The sequence below is a fragment of the Rhipicephalus microplus genome, chromosome 4 (assembly GCF_043290135.1).
Source record: "Rhipicephalus microplus isolate Deutch F79 chromosome 4, USDA_Rmic, whole genome shotgun sequence".
Lineage (NCBI taxonomy): Eukaryota > Metazoa > Arthropoda > Arachnida > Ixodida > Ixodidae > Rhipicephalus > Rhipicephalus microplus.
The window spans coordinates 37,022,116-37,042,938 of NC_134703.1; the positions used below are offsets into that span (position 1 = coordinate 37,022,116).

Genomic DNA, 20,823 nt, shown 5'->3' on the forward strand with positions numbered 1-20,823 from the left:
GCACGCATACATGCAAGTGACCCATTCATCTGCTTTGTCAGAGTATGAGAAGAACTAGTTACCTACAATTTTAAGGAAAGCATGAAAGTAGCCAAGGAGGAGGATATGTTGAGGGTTTAACCCTTCTTCCTCCAAGGGAAAAAATGAATTTTCAATTTTGCTTGCGTTATATACAGGCACTCCTAATGATTCACGCGCGAACACGTATCAATTAAGGTTGAACCCTCCCTTCCCCCTCGAAAAAAAATTCTTGCTACGCTCCTAAAGTAACTAAAAATGCAAATAAATCAGCAGAGCTGTGATCATTGCCTGCTTCCCATAAAGTTCCAGCTAAAGGTCACTCAGAGTTCCAAAGTTCCAAGCTAACAGAGCTGCCAGTTACGTGTCGCTTCTGGTTTGCTGCTGTGGCTTTCTTTCTACAACTAACAAGCCTTCCCAGCACGTGTAGCTAAAATATGACTCTAGTCAAAGGAGACATATGGGAGGGAAACGAACAACTACGTCTTGAACAGAGCGCGAAGCAAAAATAAAACTCGGAACGCTTGGCGTCCGCTCTAGCAAAGTGTATCCGTTGACCCAGACCAAGTGAGTTCATTTCGGCGCCCTCCTGACCGAGCCTGTATATATAGAGCGGCTTGTCGACAACAATTACGTGCGCCTGCCTCCCATTTCGACTATAAGGGCCTCAGACATCCTGTTTGCGATGCGGTTAGCCAAACGGCGAGGTCAAGTGTGTAGTAACAGAGAACAGCGCGCCTGTGCAGTAACGCAACTTGTCGTCAATAAATAAGTGATTCGCTAGTACATTGCCCCTGTGGAGCCAGTACGAGACTGTCTGTGGGAACGAGAATTGGTGGTGCGCCAATACACAGCGGAGACAGAAAGAGAGAAAACAACGCTGCTTAACAAATGTGAAGTCAGCCTGCAGTATCTATAACGCGGTAGTCCCAGTAAATGCAGAGTCACCTGCACAAGGGATACAGGCGTACACAGTATACATCGTGTACCCCTGTATCTTAAGTAATTGAAACTGGTTGCGATGAATGAGCCGTTGATGCACACGGAAACTTGCACCCTTTGCGTCCCGAACGAAGGGGTGGAAAAAGGGCCGACAGTGAATAGCAGAGAATACTAAAAGTTTTCTAACATTTACCAAAGAACGCCTTTTTTTTGTTCTAAAACATACTCATTAAATGCTGTGATTTCGTGTCTTCTTCTTTAGCTTGTGTAGAGAGAAAAAGAATGAAGCAAGAACAAGTGAACGAAGACGCTGAAAACGATTGGCCCACTTCCTTTTTGTTTTCGTACTGTGGGTTCACCGCACCGCTAATGTCTTTATTTCGTGCTCGTGAACTAGCTGGGATCCTTGGGCGCTTATAAATAGGCGCGAATCCCTAATGAGTTTCTTCGCAGTTGCCGCGCCTTGCTCCACTTTTTTCTTTTTCGGGGCCGAGGCTAGGCTAGCATCAACCGCTGGTCCCAGCTGTGACCGGCCCCTCGTGGCCACAATGTTTACACGCCCACGCCTGGCTTGGGAAAGTTGATCCCCCCCTCCACCCTCCTCCATGGCTTTTGGTTGCGCAGAGCGGCAGTCAGTGTAACGCTCTGCTTTCGCTTCGTAAGAGCGTCCACGACGTAGAAAGACGACAGCTGCGCTAGTTTTAAGTACACTGTCTCTGTGTACGCAGGACGTAACTCACGTCGGCCGAGCCAGGGGAATAAAATGAGTTCCTTCGAGTTGTTAAGCTGTCAGGGTCGTTCGCATCGCTGACCTTTTGTTTTCAGGCATGCTGCGCGATAATAACACGGACGTAGCTCGTTACGGGAGATTTTAGCCGCGTGAGGTTTTTTACCATAATTTTGTGTGCTGCGTTTTGGTTTATATATGAATTCAGTACATGCATGCATGGTAGCCGCCTCTTAAGAAGGATTGATATGTGGGGTTTAACGTCCCAACACCTCCATATGATTGTGAAAGACGCCGTAGTGGAGAGCTCAGGAAGTTTCGACCACTTGGGGTTCTTTAACGTGCACCCAAACCTCGGAACACGGGCCTACAACATTTCCGCCTCCATCGGAAATGCAGCCGCCGCAGGCGGGATTTGATCCCGCGACTTGCGGGTCAGCAGCCGAGTGCCTTAGCGACTAGACCACCGCGGCGGGGCCCTCATAAGAAGGAGTGTCATAAGGAAAGAGCGAATGAATGCCTTGAACGCACACCATTTTGTTTAGAACCACTTGCAAGGTAACTACAGCCTGATTAAATGTCCGTTTCGTTTGGTACTTGTATATTGTTTGCCGACATGAGATGATCGAAAGTAAATGCTCATTTCTAAGTTCCTTGTCTACACGATGGCTTGTGCAAAAGCAAACATTATTATGGAATGCACTCTGTACCAGGCTTTTCACTTCCCAGGAAATCAGTCTCATCAACTTTTCTGTGGTTTAGAGCACGTACCTGCTTTCTCACTGATACTCAGGCTAGTCGTTCTAAATGAATATTTGAATGGCAGCTCAAGCTATGGACAAGAATGAAAAGAAAGAGCAATTGACTCGTTCCGATTGCTCTGTACGGTTCACTGCTGTTTTCTCCGCTTATCATGTTGCTGACTTTATGCACGTGTCATTCAGAGGTACCTTAGTACCTCTGAACGACACGGGTACAGGGTATACCTTAGTATACCCAGAGACTGGATACCTGCGTGGAGAAGTACTTGACACCGTAAACATACTTAGACGCATTCCCACAGAATGTAGTTAGTACATCTTTTGTTAGTTGCGAGTCCATGCTGCGATGTGACGTCACAGACTCCACACCCCGTTACCGTAACTGTAGGTTGTGGATTGGTTCCTCTGGAATCGAAACCAGTGCCACGTTTCATCGACTGTCCCCTGCGGCACAATTACCCCGTAACTGTCACCCACGTTTCTTCCTCGGGAAGTGCCACGAAATCGTCTCCAGGGTTTGTGGCGCAAGTTGGCGTGAACGCCGCCTGATGGAACTCGAACTAGTCATTCCCACTTCCTGTTCTGCCTCGCCTCTCACTCTCTAAGCCTGGGCGAGGGAACTCAAGTAATCACGTCACTTAGTCTTTAATTTGGCGGAAATTTGTTCCGTTAAGGTAGCGGGGACCCTTCGAAGTTTCTTTGCCGGAGGGGAGAAAAAATTTTTGAACCGGCTCGAGAACGATGTATTGTTCATCTGCGGCAGAGGAGAAACATCGATACTGCGGTGTTGCTGCCGAGGAGAAACTGCCTCCGGCCGCAGCCTTACTTGTGCGGGCTCACATCGTAGTGTCCCCTTCTTCCCCTCTCTGACATCCCTCTATCGTGAGCCTGGCGTCACCAATCTTCTGAGAGCGGGTGTGCATTGGCCTCGGGGCAGGAATAAATTGGTGCCTGCACGCGTCCCAACAAGCGCGAGCATGAACAGCTTGTACGGGTCGCACCGTGACATTGTATGACTTGGATGCACTTGCTGCGTTGCTCACACACTTTCGTCGGCGCAAATGGCAGTGACGGGAGGTTGAAATGCGCAGTCGGTGGCGACGTTCCGTGTCGGCAGAAAAGTAAATGCATTCAATGTCGTAGAAAAAATGGAAGGTGCAGGGCGAGAAAACGAAGCTGTCAGCGCTCTGAACGTCAGGGAAGGGTCTCGACGGCATTCCATAATAAAAAAAAGATCAAGCAAACAGAACGCTGGATGACGCGTGACCCAGCTACGCTTTTGGACAATGTATATTCATGTTTTTTTTTCAATGACTTCATCGACATTAATGGCAACAAGTAGTGTGATTTTTTTTGATGACGAAATAATAATGTCACCATTGTCGTTTTGCTACAACCTACTGTTTCTGTTTCGTCCTCGATGTAGTATTCCAAAGAACAATGGCGACTTTGCAAAACATTTTATTCCCTACAAGTTCATTGTGATTTACTCCTCATTCGTTGAAGCTGCTTTGATGCCTAGCGAGAAAAGCTTCAGGTTCAGATTTTCTGTGGATGTTGGGAGAAAGACTAAAGTGGGACTATTTTGCACGTTACGTTTATTGTAGAACCATCTCTGACCACTTATAAGTTGAAATACAGACTTTAATTGGCATCTGTGTTTTGTTTCAGTTTAGAATGACAGTATTGTCGGTGACACTATAACCGATGCACGTTAAAATTCACGAAGTACAATGTTTCAAAAAGTACTCTATTCCTCACACAGCTAGCTTTTTGATAACGCTATCTTGTATCGCAACTGAGATCAAGCAATCAAGAATTCACCTCCGAAATAACTTATGACATGCAGATGCGCAAATATTGGTGTCTGAAGTCTCAATAATTATGAATGTCCTTTCTTGGCTCTCGCAGGTAAGACACTTCCGAGATGGTTGACTCGTGTTCTGTTCCTTCAGGGTGAGTACATTTAGCAAATACGCATATTTGAAATGTTGTTATGGCGTCTGAACATGCCTTCGATGGTGATGAGGATTAAGCCTATGCTCTAAAAAAAAAAAAAGAATATGTGTTCAACTTTTCCGCCAATAGTGTCTTGTCACGTCCGCATGACTCCATTTAATGAAACACGTACAACATTCCAATGACGCCTTTTTCTTCCTAATTTTTGTACCCTTTTAAACTGGTGGACGAGGCTAAGGAATGTTATCGTATCCTAGCCTTCTGAACTCGGTGCACGTGCGATTCACTATTGCGCAAAATATAGAACTCTAAGGCCCCTCGCAAACAAATCTTCGACCAGAAAGCAATGTTTGAATTCTAGCAAATATCGCTCCAGAAAGAAGGCCCCAAAGAAGCAATGCTTTTTCGTGTGGTGGATGCCACCGCAAATTTGTTGAGTTTTTGTGCTGCCTACGGAAACGCGATAGCCTTAGAGGGCACGCCCTGGCCCACCGTGATGGTCTCGTGGCTAAGGCACTCGGCTGCTGACCCGCAGGTCGCGGGATCGAATCTCGGTTGTGGTGGTTGCATTTTTGATGGAGGCGAAAATGCTGCAAGCCCGTGTGCTCAGATTTGGTTGCCCGTTAAAGAACCCCAGTTGGTCGAAATTTCCGGTGCCCTCCACTACGGCATCTCTCATAATCATATGGTGGTTTTGGGACTTTATACACCACATATAAATCAATCAATTGGAGGGCACGCCTTTGCTGGCGCGCTTAAATGGAAATAACGGTCGTTTACAACTATAATTTAAAAGCACTTGTGTAAACGCCTTTAAAGGAGGCTTCGTTGCGTTAGCGCATACAGAAAGGTAAAGCCTCCCTATTTGAAGTAAAAGAAAATGTGCAACAAGATTCTAACCATAACAATACTTTTGCAATAGAATTGCCTCACAGGCAAAAAAAAATGGAAGAATAAAAATAAAGCAGTCGGGAGGTGCGTTACATATAAAATGGAGTGCCCATCATGGCGGCACCTGCGAACAGCGGGTGGTGCAAGTCGAGTGTTTTTATGCCACTACTGTTTTTTTACCGATACTTTACTGGCAGCTTCCAAAAGCTATACCTGGAACAGGACGTAATCATTCTGCTGTCAGCGACGCTGGTTCAAGTGCTGTAAGTCTTTCGAAGTAGTTCCTCGCACTGCGTAACAACCTTGATTGAAACCGCTGTCGACGCATTTCTACTGTTTAAAGTCCATCCAAGATAGGCTATGGCCTAAAGCTAAGGAATGCTTACCACGCATTTCCATCGTTTAAAGCCCATCCAAAATAGACTATGGCCTAAAGCGGAAAAATGCGTACCAACGAATTATGAAAACACGTGCAGAGGAGCCGGAAGGAGGTGTATGAGGTGCGCGGAGGTGAGGGTCGAAGGGGGAGGGGTAAGGTGACGTCAGTATTGGGAACCGGATGCTGCGTCATCATTCTTACTACGCTGCTTCGCGCAACCAACGAGGCGTTTCTTGAACGGATGCCTCTTGTCTGTTCCGTCGGCGTCTTATAGGAATCGCAGAGGTGACTCTCGGAGTACGTGTGAAAGAGAGGCGCTCGTTTGCAGGTTATCGTCGGCTTTTTTTCTCCCGAAGACCTCGCGCCGCGAAGCTTTATCCATTCTCTCAGGCCTGGTCTCATAGCGTAACGCCCCTCACAGCCTGTACGTACATACCTACGTACGTATCCGTTGGTACCGCGTACTCTAGGGTTTCTCGCTCGCATGGGAGGCGTGTCCGGTCAATTACAGGGCGGACGTCTTCGCACGGTTCCCCACTTGGCCGTACGACGTCCTTCTTTAGTTCGTTATTTTGTTGTTGTTTTTCTTGTCGCAGTGAAGACTTACGTGGTGCAGGCCACAGAGTTACACAGTGGACGATCTTTCTAACGTTGCTCGGCAAACTTCGTGTGGGAAAACGACTTTACAGGCGCACATTCGGGAAAACTGAGGGCCTTCTGTTCTTCCAAGTTCTTCGGTTAACGCGTTGCCGTCTCTACTCCCATCTATGCCACCTCGACAAGCCTCCTTCTCCTCAACAGCCAAGCGGCCTCGAAAACATGTCGAGTGAGAAGTGTCGAACCCGAGAAAACCCCCTTTACGCGCACGCCCATCGAAGAGGTCGTTGAATCGCTGATGATTTTGGTGTTGAAAAAAAATAATGTAAAAAGAGCATGCTCGGTACTGTGTTGCTGAAAGCATTGTTTTCCGCGACCCCGTTGGGAAAAAAAAAAAACTGCGTCTTTTGAGAATGTAGACGTCGTTTCAAGCGCAACGCACTGTTTCTCCGTTCTAAGCTGTCCTTCTTGTCACGGTTCTCGCAGTTTCCTCACAGCGTTGTCGTATTCGGGGGCGGCCTGCCACTGCAACTCGTTCGATTAAGGGAACGAGCACTGTAAACGAGCCTTAGATGCGTGCCATTTATCTGCAGCGAGACGGCTTTACGAGGTGTACGACTGTTTTCAGCTCCGCTCCCACGTGAAGTCGTTACAGTCGTGCTCAGTTCGACTGCCGTGCGCCGATTTCAGCATTTCATTCGATGACAATGTCGCTCGAGGAAGCACTTAAACCACGCCTATGGGCGCAGTGTGGCAAAGTCAGCACAAGCAACAAATACAAACAAATATCGGAGTTATGTTTGATTCGCTATCAAGCGAAAACTGGTCCCACTTTACTCTGCTCTCATTGAAGGCAGGATTAGTGAGAAATTAAAAAAAAAATTACGTTCGTTGTCTATCATTAGTCAGCCAGGCCTCGATAGTACGCCAGGTCACCATTGCCTGGGAGTTGCTCTTACGTACTATTATTGATCTTAAAAAATTTTATTACTACTACTACTACTACTACTACTACTACTAATAATAATAATAATAATAATAATAATAATAATAATAATAATAATAATAATAATAATATTAATAATATTAATAATAAATGAATACTTAGGTGGCGTTCCCGCGAATATTTCCTACGACAGAATTATCTCTAAAATCAGGTGTCATGCGCCGGTTGCCTATAACAAGTTATGAGCGAAGACAGCCAGCGACTAGAAAAGATTTCCTGCGAACACAGCGTGTTGTGCATTCCAGGCGGGTTTGGCAACGTTTCAGCCTTCCTGTGACAGAACAGCTCTTCCACAGTTCTTAGCGCAGTAATTGGACCTTATTGCTAGTCGCTCTCAGCAAGTACTGTTCTATCATGATGAGTTCATGTAGCTTATTGTAGTGTCACGATAAATTCACAGAAATAAAGTTAAAAGATCAAAAAGACAAACGATCAATTGAAAAAAGAGTGACACAAATGCAAAGGAACACGTCAAGATGTCGCCTTAGTTTACTTCTACGCTTTCTATACAATCTCAACGAGGCAGCCCTCGCTGAATACGTGCATACACCTGGAACATTCCGCGTCATGCCGTTATCAGAGTGTTTTCGCGTGTTTTGGGCAGCGGAAAAAAAAAACTTGTACGTTCCTGTTCGGTTTCACTGCTTTCTGTGAGCGCTGCCTAATCCATTTAGGACGCCAGGCCTCTGAGCGTAATCTGATCGAGTGAGTCACGTCTAATGGGATTATTAGTATTTATTCCTGTTTCTTTTTCTTTTCTCGATCTCTACACTGGTTCGTTACAGTCTTTCACACTTAGACGGCTTCCCTGTTGGGATCTGTTGTTTCCAAGCACGAAAAAAAGAGAAAGTTTAACTTTTGCATTGACATTTTTCTGTTTTGTTGTGGCTCGATCCATCCCCCTACTCGAGTTATCAAGGAAATGATAATAAAAAAAACAGAGTTATAGAAAGTCGTATTCGATCGTTGAGCATTTACAAATTGAATAAGCACTGTATGGCGAAACGGAACAGAATTCATTAGCGCAATGAAAACTTCCTTTGCTTTCACGCCTATTGTGTTAGAAGCAGGCGTGAAGATTCCGGAATGGGTTATCGCTGTTCTTTATTTTTTTAAGCCCGTCACGCCATGGTTCGCCGACCATGCACCGTCGACTGGGGAGAAGTTTAGACTTAATGCAGCGTGCCAGAGACAACCGCGTCGTGCGAGAGCTGTGCGAAGTTTCCGAGATTAGGAATCGGAATAAATTAGACGCAGACGTCATTAGCGATAAGCGTTAGCCTCTCGAAAATTTCTCACTTATTTCCTTCCTTTAGTTTAGTTCGGTGACCCCCAAAAAAAAAGAAGCAAGCTTAGTTGCGCACCCAATTTTTGTGTTAAACGAAGCGTAATCAGGTCTTGATTCCCATTAGACGTTTAAAAAACGCTATCGGCTGCACAACACCTCAGACGACTTTGCATAGATTAAATGTAACATTTTATGCAAGCTGTATCGTTGCTTGTCCCGGATCATCGATGCCATGGGATTGGAAATTTAGATCATAAGAAATTGTAACACCGGGTAAAGAGAATCTGGCTGTGATTTCCAAAATTTTAGAGCAGAGGTCCACGTGTACGTATTCTTTGAGTTACGCGAGGTTTAAACCCAGCGTTAAATAGGCGCATGCAAAGCTGAAGAACGAGAGCGGGAAAACGGTGAAGACATGGCGCTAGTTCTGCCTTTTCGTTTTATTTGTCTTCGTTCATCATGCGACTAATTCTTGCGAATGTATAGCACGCGAAGCGCGAATAAAGCGTATAGTTTATTGCCGCTTTATCATTTTTCGTTGAGTATTGTGACTGACGGAGCAGGGTTTTTGTGGTGATACAAATGATTTTTCACGGGCACGCATGATATTGAGGTCTTTGCAAAGCAAGCGTGGCCTAGAGCACGGTCTCTCTCTCTCACTTTCTCTCTCACGCATACTCTCTCTCCCCCTCTCCCCCTTCCTCTCTTTTGTCGAGCAGGTGCATATTTACTACTTGTAGCTGTGCGATGACGCTCTGGACACTAACACCACGGTCCTCACCCAATATAATGGGATGGCCTAGATTAAAACAGCTCTTCGTTCTTTAGCCCCACTTCACGCGCTGCCCTTGGTAATAAGGTTCGTTTTATTTTTACTTTTTTTAACAGATAACCCATGACATTCAAACAGAAATTTTGACTTTGCTTGCATCATATAAGAGAGACGGGTGAGATGTAACGCACGGTTTCTCTTTCGGAGTATCACGGTTTAGCCGATCTTCCCCGCACCAAGAGCGGGAACCCGCCAAAATGATTCATTCCGGCAGCTTCACACTTAACTGGGACGCGGACGCACGCGCTTCGCAAATCAAACGATTCCCAAAATAGAAATCTCTCGACATCACCGCGCACTCGCCTCCCCGAGTGACTCGGACGTGTTTACACACGTGCTCCTCCCGAAACTTCGCATACGCACAGAAGTTCGCGCGCGTATATAGCGTTCAGACGAGAGCTACTCTGCAATTACGGCGAGTTTCGTGATTGTAAACATTCTCAGTCTAACCAATTCACCGTTATGACGAAATGATGTGTTTTGTTTTCGTTGTGATTTCAGTGCTATCTTTATTTGAATTACCCGGTTATTTGGATTGACCTCATTCTTTTTTTCATTTCTCTCCCTTAATCCCTAGTGTTGAGCAGCCAACTGGAAGTTTTCCTGGTTGACCTCCCTGACTTCTCCCATTCCTGGTTGACCTCCCTGCCTTCTCCCATTCTTGGTTGACCTCCCTTGTTTCTCCCATTCTGTTGCCTTCCTTCCCAATCCACAGACGATCATACAGAGAGAATACATGCCGCTATACAGCAGATACACATATAAAATTCACACCCTTTATTGCCCACGCGGCTCAGAGAAAGCGCTTGCCTACCTTCCTCCCTTATTACTAAGCCGCTCCTTCGTTCGAACCGTCTCCCATAGCTGCTCGAAAATTGGTGAAGAGGCAGACATACGACTACAACGCCCATTTTCATTTCGCTTTAGGACTTCTCTCGAGGGCTTTCTCGTCGGTGTCTAGAGAGGCGCGTCACTCAACGCGCCCGCAGCTTCCGGGCTCACTTCGGTGCCTATCTTTCTTGTCACTGAGGCAAGGACGTGGCGCCATATGTCGAAAGAGGCCATCACGTCTGGAGCCGCGGTCGCAATCGCTCGGTGACGAGTGCAGCGCTGGAAAGAGGCACCATATTTCACGGCTGCACCCTCGAGCAGAGCCGCACGAGCATTCGACGACGCCTCGATGACTTTCCCTCTTACTCGTGTTTTATCTACTACGGACCCGCCACGTGGTTCCTGCCTGTAGTGCGCGACGATATAATTGAAAGAAAACAAACCGTCGGTAACCTCTGTTAGACGACGTCGTCACGGTACGCTTGAGGCATCTCAATATATAGCGCCCTGCGATTAGTGAGCACGTCGTCTACTATATATCATGCAAGGGCCATGTTTATTGAAGGAGATGATGATATTACCTGCCGACATCGATAACTCCTTTGACGCACCCTTGATTCCGTGTCTCCTATACACACACGAGCAACCACACTGCAACCACACTGCAACCACATCCTGCAATTCTTCTTGAATCATTCACTTGGTGATGGGTGGAGTCTTTGGTCACAGTGCACACCTGTCGTGGCAGCTTATCAGATGGTGTATTGAGCTGCTAATCTTGAGGACGGGAACCCTCCAGGATCGCCTAGTGCTTGTCGTGCTTGACTGCTGACCGCGAAGGTCGTGAGTTCGAATCTCGGCCGCGGCCGGGCCGCTTTTCGAAGGAGGCGAAGTGCGAGGGGTCCGCTCACTTAAATTTAGGGGCACATTAGAACAAACTAAGTGGCCCAAATTACCGAAGCCTTCCATGATGTCGCCCATGGACGCTAAAACCTTTACAAATATTGATCTTCAGATCAGTGATTCTCTCCACGGCCACACCAGCCTAATTTTGATGGGGCCGAAACACAAATACATTTTCCCACTTCTATTTCTGTGCACGTTTAAAAAACCGCAGGTGTTCAAAATTATTTCAGAGTCTTCCTCTACAGCTTGTGTGAGAATCATATAGGGGGTTGGGCAGGTTGAAATTTGGAAAATAGTTTTTAATGTCGCATTGTAGTACTGTCAGTACCCGTAGTCACGTATTTTGAAATGCAATGCTAATGGAGCCCGTATATAGAAGTGCTATTATGAAGGCAACACTAGAAACCATGCCTAAAGAAAAAGTGGTCTCAGAGGCTGAGAGGAGCTATATATGCGCTCTTGTCACTTGGCAGTACGCAACTGTTGTGTCTACGCAACTTGGACTGAAAGAAAAAAAAATCCCGCAGATTTTAGGCGACCCGTTCCTGCTAACTGAGTACGTTATTCGACAAACCAAGGTTGAAGCATCAAGTCATTTTACATTCTGTATATAATATAAACATTGTTTCTATTTACCCATAATAAATCAGTAATTATGAATATGTATTTTTTAGGGAGGGTGGGCTTTATGAAAATAGCTTCAAATGAACAGTATTATCCCTACATAATATGGGAGCTGGCTGCACACTTTCACGCACTGGGCCTTTCGCTGGTTACAAAAGCACAGAACGTCAGGGACCAATCTCCTCTATTGCAATGCATCTATTTCAATCATCGGCGATGAGGCGTCGTAAAAGAAGACGTGTCACTTCACCGAAAGTTTTTGATAAATGCACTCGTCGCCGGGAAAGCAATTATTAGAGTGAATCAAAGAAATCTATTGAGAATATCCGTGACGAGAAAGTCACTGTGAGCCCCTTATAATGCTTCGCGAATTTCGCACGAACCTTGATCACTACGTTGGTGCTCACAAGTCCCACGAGACTGCGTTAACGTTCGCCGACGGGACGTCATCGTTTGCGAGACCGTAAGGCCCTGTTGCCTCGTGCCACAGGCCGTTCTTGACAGCGGATGCGAAGAGGAGCGGGCACACGCAGTTGGGGGAGGTGACCGCCGCACGACATGAGTCATAGCTGGGACAACACTCCCGAGATGAGACGAAGAAGCGGAGGAGAGCCTTTGGTCCTGTCGGGCCCCTTTCCAGGGAAGAGGGGGGGGGGGGGGGGGCGCCTTCGGATTTGATGGAAGAGCTCGCGCAGTCGCGTCGAAAGAACCCTATGCCCGTAAAAATTAATGGCCTCCTTCTCTCAGCTTCCCGAGGGCGAAGTGTGTCCGTTGCGTCCGTGGCCGTCCAAGAAGGAGGGGATGGGGGTTGTACGTGGTACTCGGGTTTTCGGCTTGGAGCGCGCCGTTTTTCAAAACGAGCCGCGATCGAGGGCGAGAGGCAGGCCTGGCTGGGACAGGAGGGTGAGACCGAGGGTCTCGGTATGTGGCCGAGGCTCGCGCAATACGTGCTGGGGTCGGGGCCGCGTATGGCGAGCAGACGCGAGCCGCGCATGCCTTCGCCTGCCACTGGCAGTCGCGGTTGCCGACTGAAGTCACTCCCGGAGCCGGCAATATAGCTGGACTATATATTCCTCTTCTGGAGCACGTTGCCTTCACAGAAGCCTTCGCCTTTAAGTGTCTCCTCTCGTGCGGTTCTATTTTTGTGCGTGACGCATCCCGACGACTTGTTGCCGCTAATTAGCTAGCTGCCTTGTGAATGACCTGCGCCGCGCTTTCGGTGCGTTGGCCTACGAGATTGTTTTCCGTGCAAGACAAGGTCATATACATCTTGTTGCCGCACACGTCTCTGCCAGATGTGACGCACCGTTTTTGGTGTATCAGCTTCCTGCGCTGATCAGGGTCCGTCACGAAGCTGCGCGTTGAACGTGTGACATGTATGCGTTAGAGGTCGCTCAACGCAAGAGCGATGGCAGTAGACAACTAAAAGAAAGGGAATTACTCACACTTTTGCATGCCACAGCTGTCGAATGTACCTCAGTGTCTAGTGCAAAAGAACAGAATCAGCATACTGTACTGACAGCGTCTTCTTTTTCTTCGTATTTTAACAATATTAACGAATAAGCCTTTTGTTTTCGTTTTACTTTGCTGTAAACAGACCACGATATTCTTCTCTGCTTGTATCAAATAAATATTATATATATAAACATATGTTTAAACACGTTACGCCTTAGCTAATAGGAAGTTTAGCTCATGATACTGTGTTTTTTTTTTTCAGCCTAAATTCAATACGTTGATTCGCATCGTTTCCTAGGTTCATCAAGAGACGGCACGCTTCTTCGTGTTGACGTCTCTAATCGGCATTTGATAATTACGAAGGATCTATTATTATTGGGACAAACAAGGCCTCAACACACTCTCTCTGTCTGCATGACGGTATAAGCTGACACAATTGTATGTCAAGCTCAAGCTATGTGGGTTGGAGCGTCAAATGAAGGGCAAAAAAGTCCCGCCCGATCTTATCCAGCGTTGCCACCACTCCCGTGGCTGTCGCCGAGAAGCCACGGGTGCTGACGGATTGCGGCAGGTCTTCTCCTTTGAGCGATGCCGCCAGAGGGACGTTGTCGCAGTACGGCGCCGCGGATTTATCATCGGTCCCTTTTGTGCTACGCCTGATTGATGGATGACGCTTTCCGATGATTTCTAGTAGAGCGAACCACGGAACAGAACACGCGAGCCGTCAAAGTTACGGCGTGCGGGACCTTTGTTGACGAGAGTTTTTTTTTTTTTTTTATTCTCGCAATAGTTTGCCTTGAGATGCCAGGTCTTCGAAAAAGGAAAAGAGGGGTTCAAGAAAGACTGCCTGACAGAATGGCTTAGCGAAGCTTTTTAGGTGTATTAGTGCACAGTAGTCCTCCCTGAAACGGTGGTGGAAAGGGCACATGAACGTCATGCTATGGAAAGAAGCAAGAAAGAAGGAATGTGGATCCCTTGTCGTATTGGGGTTACGTAACCGCTCTTGTAGAGAAAAAGAAATGATGCCACAATGAAGTCGCGCACTGCTACATTGCAGAGCAACCTTCAAAAGCAACGACGCAAATATGCGCTCTGAGACGTATCAAAGAGGTATTTAACAAAGAGGGAGACATCTATAGAGCGTCTGAACTGTTCTGTGCTGGCATCTCGTTCCGCTTACTGTTGCCATGCTGCCCTTTATAAATAAAATGAAAGTCAACAAAGACAAAAGGTTTCCATATCAAATCACAAGTCACAAACATGCCTTATTCACTACACGTGTGCTGTGTGAACAAATTTCAAGAAATTAAGTATGTTGCAGGAGTGCAAGAAGCCTCAAAGACTGAAATATAGATTAGTCTTAACATCTTAGAACGACTTATAGATTGTGCGAAGTGTGTAAAAAATTATAAAGGTGTCCAATTCGTTAATGCATACGCATCTCCAATGTCAGGAATTTACGAGTAAAGGGGGATTAAGGTAAAGAATTAGCTATTCACAGCTATTCACGCATTTCTTACACAGCAGTGACGCATGCTATTTTTTGCGATTTTCGTTGACGTGAAAGTGCCCCAATCGGTCGAAACCTAAGGAGCCCTCCACTATGGCGTTTTTCGTAATCATATCGCGGTATCGGGATGTAACACCCCGACAATTATTATACGCTGTTTTGCTTCGGCTCCATGAAAGGTGGTTATCTGAAACGTTTGAACAGGGGTGGGTTTAGAAATATACAGTTCAACAAAATATATACAAAATTTAAAATAAAGTCTTCTAAATATGTTTTTGCTGATTTACAAGGAAATTTATAACGTGGTGTTACGTGCAAACCTATGATGAAAAATGAGACAGCAGTATTCGCACTTGTATTTTTGTTTAAAAGAAGTTTTCGAATACCGTAATCAAGTCACAAGATTATTATGGTTTGTTCACTTTCAGCAGTTTCGTGAGGTTTTCAATATCGAGAGAAAACCTTCTAAACTTACACCAGTGAAAATTCCATGCCATTGCGTTAATTATTAAGACGTAAACATCATTTCTAATTTTTTGTCTGTCTTGCATGTTCAAAATTTAGCTCGTTAAAAGCGTCGCACGTTGCTTTCATTGTAGCTGTCATCCATAGCAAGTACTAAAGTGACAAAGTTATGCATAAAATATCTTTGACCCAGTTCTTTCTCAAGTTTCTGCAAGCTTGTCCTGTCTTCTCGTCGTCTTCGTATTCGAAGTAAATATTCACGCTGCTTTAGGGAAGCGGTTGTACCGATCGTTAAGCCTTCGTGTTTGTGTTCCGAAATGATGAAAAAAAAACGTTCACTTGAATTAAAGGATTCCAAACTGCCACCGGCGTATCCCGCAGAGTGCTTTATTAATTTTAACGCTTAACGGTTTACTCTCCTCACTCGGCAACGCTTACGAGCGCTATGTTTCTAATTTCCCTCTTATAGGTTACTTTGGTTTTTTATCCACGAGGTAAAACTTTCTAGTACTGTTTATATGATTTGCACGTATTATACGATGCGCGATTTTTTTACCCACTTGTGTTTTTTGTGTTTGCTATCTTTATCACCGAAATTCATATTTAAAGTGACACGCCCGCGCTAAGCCTTGTAGCTGCAGACCTTGTTCTGTGCGTACTACGTACGTTCAATGCAAGCGCCATGAAACTAACATGAAAACAGTGAAATGAAAGCACTCGCCTGAAGGAGACCTTTGAAATGATGGAATGAAGTCTTCGTAATCATAGACTAGGACCACTTATATATAGCTACGCATGAATGCACTGAAACTAATAAGAGTTGAACTCTGATCGCACAGCACATATTAACATGTTCACTTGTTAAAATTATCCTGCCATTTAGCAATAGCCGAAAAGATGTTTGATTAAATTTCAGTTTTAGGCATATGAAGTGTGTCCTTTTGTTGAACTGCTGTTCTTATTTCAACAAATGACGAGAAATCTCAATACAGTTTATTTCTATGTAGATTTTCGTCTTATCGAACAAGGCGAAAAGAAGATTACTGATCGTGATTGTTGGCACAGTTGATCGTGATGTCCTCGTCTTTCTTGTTTCGTGCTGGCGTACGAGTAAGCTTCGATCGGAGTAAATACAGCTGAATGTAATAATTATATTTCAATACGAGCAATTTAATTAGGTACATAGAACACAAATTAAACGCATTTCATTTTCATTGGCCGACCCTCCATACCGTCATTCTTTTAACGCTACACGCAGGACTCCTGTTTATGTCCACTTATAACAAAAAGAGTGACATAATAGACTCGTACATCAAACCGTAAGACGCGCTCATGTTTCGTTCATTTTGTGCCTAGACACGGGTATTATAACAAAAAGTGCACTTTGCAGGCAAAGCTGTTGGTATTCGCCACATTTATTTCAGATGAAGACCACGCATGTTCGACAACATTATCAACGCTGCACTTATTTCACTACCATTCTCATGACAAACCACCAGACTATCTTTCTTACAGGTGTCTGTAGTAACGTTTTCTGTATTACATTCTTTTTAAAGGATAAGGGTGCGCTAACGACGCTTAGTAACGCAGATGAAGCGTTTAGTGTGCCGCTGCTAACCTGCGAGCAAATTGTGCGCGCGCGCACACGCACACACACACAAACAAACACACACACACACACACACACACACACACACACACACACACACACACACACACACACACACACACACACACACACACACACACACACACACACACACACACACACACACACACACACACACACACACACACGGCAGAAGAGACTACCTCACGCCGTGAATTTTTGTTCCCGTGTCCTATGCGCTCCTGACTGAAAGGCGTAGTTTTTTAAATTTTTATACCCGTACAAGGCGTTGCCCTGAAAGCAGCGGCAGATGACAAGACAGCTAGTTCCCATCAAAACGAGCGGCCTCGCGAGCGCTACATTGCCTTTGTTTTTTTGATTTTCCGTACTACCATGTCTTGTTTCGTTATTCTTCACCACTTCCTCTCTCTCTCTCCCTCTCTCTCTGTAAAAGCGCAGTGCTTTGAGCTTGGAAGACGCAGGCGGAACGAGCCCTTCCTTCTCTCACCTTCCATCACTGGGGTTGGCAGGGTTCCCGGTCTTTTAATAGGCGCTCGCGCTGGCCAACTCCGGAAGAGAGCTGCAGACAGCGCCGGCGTCAGGTTCGCAACTCCCTCTATCCCTCCCCTTGCCACTCCTTCTCTTCTCCTTGGCTGCCCCTGGGTCTCAAATGCGTGAGAGGGGCCCCTTGCATCCACTGAAGTTCTCACTGGACCCTTAGCATTGTATAAGTCCACGTACCGTACCGAGCGCTGCTCTTTTACTCATTTCCTTGCCTTTTCTTTCTCGCTTTGCCATTCGTTCGTGATGGAAGTCCCGTCCGCGTTTGTTTAGCCTGACGAGTGCTTGCATAGACATTTACAGCTCGCGTAGTTTGTTGCTTTCTTTCGCTGATTCCGCGTTTTCCTTCACGCGGCGCGTAGCGCACACGAAGTGTTCGTATGAGTGACGGAAGCCGGCTTCTTTTTGTTTTTTCGCCTCGTGTTTGTTGCTTTGCAGTGGCAGGCTCGATGGCATGCGCAGCGATGGGCAAATACGATGCCTGTCAAGATGGATTTGCACTAGGCGACGGCTTGAGGTCCGTGTCGCCTCGTTTGCGTCATATCCCGCTCCTTGTTATGTTTTTTTTTTTTTTGAAATGGGGACTACGGTGTTCGATTGCCTCTGCCCATATTAGGCGCCATTTTGCGAGGAGGCTATTACGGGGAATCAGTCTGTGCAGTTTTCGCCCTTGTTCCATTGAGTGAGAACGGACAGGACGATCATGAGAGCGTTTGACTGTAATGTAGAAAGTGACTAGCTTATGACTGGCTCTGCTAACGAGGGAAACAATTAATGAGTTTGATACCAGATCTTTAGGTAAATAGATGAAATGTGGAGCTCACGAGTATAAAGTAGCCAACTCGCATGTGAGTCAAGAAATACCTGAATAAGACAACCATTGTAATGATTTATATGCTTTCAGACCAATTATTTTTTTTTCTTTCCTTCTAGCGGACAGCCGACACTGTATATGCGCCTGGTTTAGGGCTTGAATTTCACTATAGCTCTTGAACAGTTATGTGTGTAAACATAAGCAGCGCGGGAACACAAACATTGCTTAACACGTTGCAGATACTGAAAATAAAAACGGTTGCATTTATACTGTCTTTGATCGTATGTCATTTGGATACTACGTTCACTTAAAACGTTGTCTTATAGCAATAAATGCCTAGGATTTCTTTCGATGGCTGTATTTCCTTTTTTTTTTTTTACAGAACGCTCGTTGAATTTGGATCTGGCGAACATGGTTCTCGCAAATACACACACCTCGTTGAATCAGGCTTTCCTATTTTAATCACACACGCTCTGTTTTCTTGCAGCATGACGCTCGAGAAACTGCGGGTTCACGCTTGATTCACTTTGCTCAATTATCTATTGACCTCCAGTGCTGCTCAGATCCCCTAAACCCTTTAACTTCGAGACTTGTGTTTTTGGCAAGCATCATAACTGATGGCTGCAATATTGCTATGCAGGCGGTCTTTTGCCGCTCTTCAATAAGGCATTTTCTCTAACAGGCCCCCAGCGGTTGTATTGAGCCCATTTGCTCCGTTCGGTCGTTGGCTTTGTAGGGACTTCCGAGCAATCTCTTTTATGACGCCGCCCTAGGCTGCTCCACGGACTGTCCACAGGCGGGACAGTACACGCATACGTAGCCCGGGGCTTTAAGTTATTCGGTGGCATCTGCGCTAGTGCTCTGGACTTTCGCATATCGACGTAGTATATATAGGGTTTCTCTGTCTTCATTCATTATTTGATCCCGCTGCTTCCGAGGCCGTTTGGTTTGCGTTGGAGCGTCGCCATATGTTGCTCTTCACGCTAACATTTGTTTTGGCTTTTTTTCAATGCATTTTTTTTTTCTTGTTGTACACTTTTTTCTAAATTTTTGTTTTCGAATTTGACAACACAGGCGAACTACTTTGAAAGACCCCGTCACAACAAGGCGCGTTTGCGTGTTTTTAGCGTAGGAAGCAAACTCTTTCTGGTTATTGTTAGTTTTGCGCTGCCCGTTTCTGGATAAACTTACGGCACTCACTTTGATGTGGTTCTTTCTTTTTCTCTTTTATTCTTGAGGCAACCCTGTACACTTCGTAAATCTTGAAACTGGATTACGCAATAGCATGTTTACGCAACTACTACACATGTAAAGTTTTGAGAGGAGTCGGATAAGGCCTCATGCGTTTTACTTTCGTTACGTAAATATTACGCAAGCGATGATTTCGGGTATGGTGCGTGGAATGTATATGAAGACAGTCTACAGGGCAGCAAACATCTGCACTGTGTTTGACATGGTTTCTACAAGCAGCACAGTACACCATAAGAAACCTTCTACGACATATAATTTTTCTCTTTCTGTCTTTACATTTAGTTTATGCCCCACAAGGTTGACTGAAGGTACACAATTAACAAGACAGAACTGCAATGCATAATTGTTTCTCCTTGAGTTGCAACATCAAAAAAAAAACGGAAGTAGATGCCTAGTTTCCGGTGAGTCGCCCTGTATATAACGTTGCACGCAATATGAATAAAGGAATAAAAGAGTTTTTCTATTAGTCGCAATACTTTTTTTTTTTTTGCTGGGGTAATGGTAGATTTTGGAATACTCTTAAATCTACGTAGGCCTATTCAAGTGTCCTTTTTTCATGCAGTCAACACAGAAAAATATTTATGCTAGGGCACCGCCATGTTGTAGCTGGACACCGCGCAGGCGATAACGCGACCACCTCGAAAGCGATACCTTGGTTCTTCACTTTTCCAACAATGTCTTCGAGGTAACAAGCTCGGATTACGTTCCTCTTACATTCACCGTCTCAGCTGCGTCCACTAGCAGAATTACCCACGCTTCAGGCTCGAACTAAATACAAAAGACTTAAATATCTTTACCCGATTATTTGTCACCATGTTTGTATAAGGTATGCTGATCATTTTGGTATTCTTTATAGGGAAACTTCCAGATATCGTAATTCAATGTTCATTCAGGCTCTGGCTGTTTTCACTGATTGTTATAGGCATAGCTTCTTCCCGATAGCTATTGAAGAATGGAATTATGTCACCTAAGAAGCCGTTTCATGTTAATCCGCAAATCCCCGTATGCTGCTTGACTTGAACTTGACTTGAAACCGCCTTCAATGCAGCGCGTTTAAAACGCGTCTGTGCGTTTGTGATGCCATGGCACCGCCTAAAGGTAGCGCGTTCGAAACGTGTCTGTGCTGCATTGAAGTTTGTGGCAAGTCAAGTTCAAGTCAAGCAGCGTTTTTGAATACGAGGGTTATTGTTTAAACACATAGCTCAAATTCTAATTTGTAGCTAGCAATGCTTTATTTATCTGTACGCGATCTTGTGCATTGATTTTTTTTTATCTGGTTGCGTTTTGGAGTGCACTACTTCATATTGTTCCTTTATCAGTAAGTTCCAATTATATATGTGAATTTTGTTCTGATTGCATATTGATCATGTATTTCCGTTTTTTTTTGTACTCCTGTC

General features: G+C 45.3%; 1 protein-coding gene and 1 long non-coding RNA gene across 4 annotated transcripts in view; one reads left to right on the forward strand and one right to left on the reverse strand.

Annotated features, from left to right (window-relative positions):
• LOC119171882 (limbic system-associated membrane protein) overlaps positions 1-20,823 on the forward strand; it is a 219,371-nt gene that overhangs the window by 82,315 nt on the left and 116,233 nt on the right. The window lies entirely within an intron of this gene.
• Positions 1-20,823, reverse strand: part of LOC142814228 (uncharacterized) — a 39,640-nt gene that overhangs the window by 18,096 nt on the left and 721 nt on the right. The gene's annotated exons all lie outside the window — the stretch shown is intronic.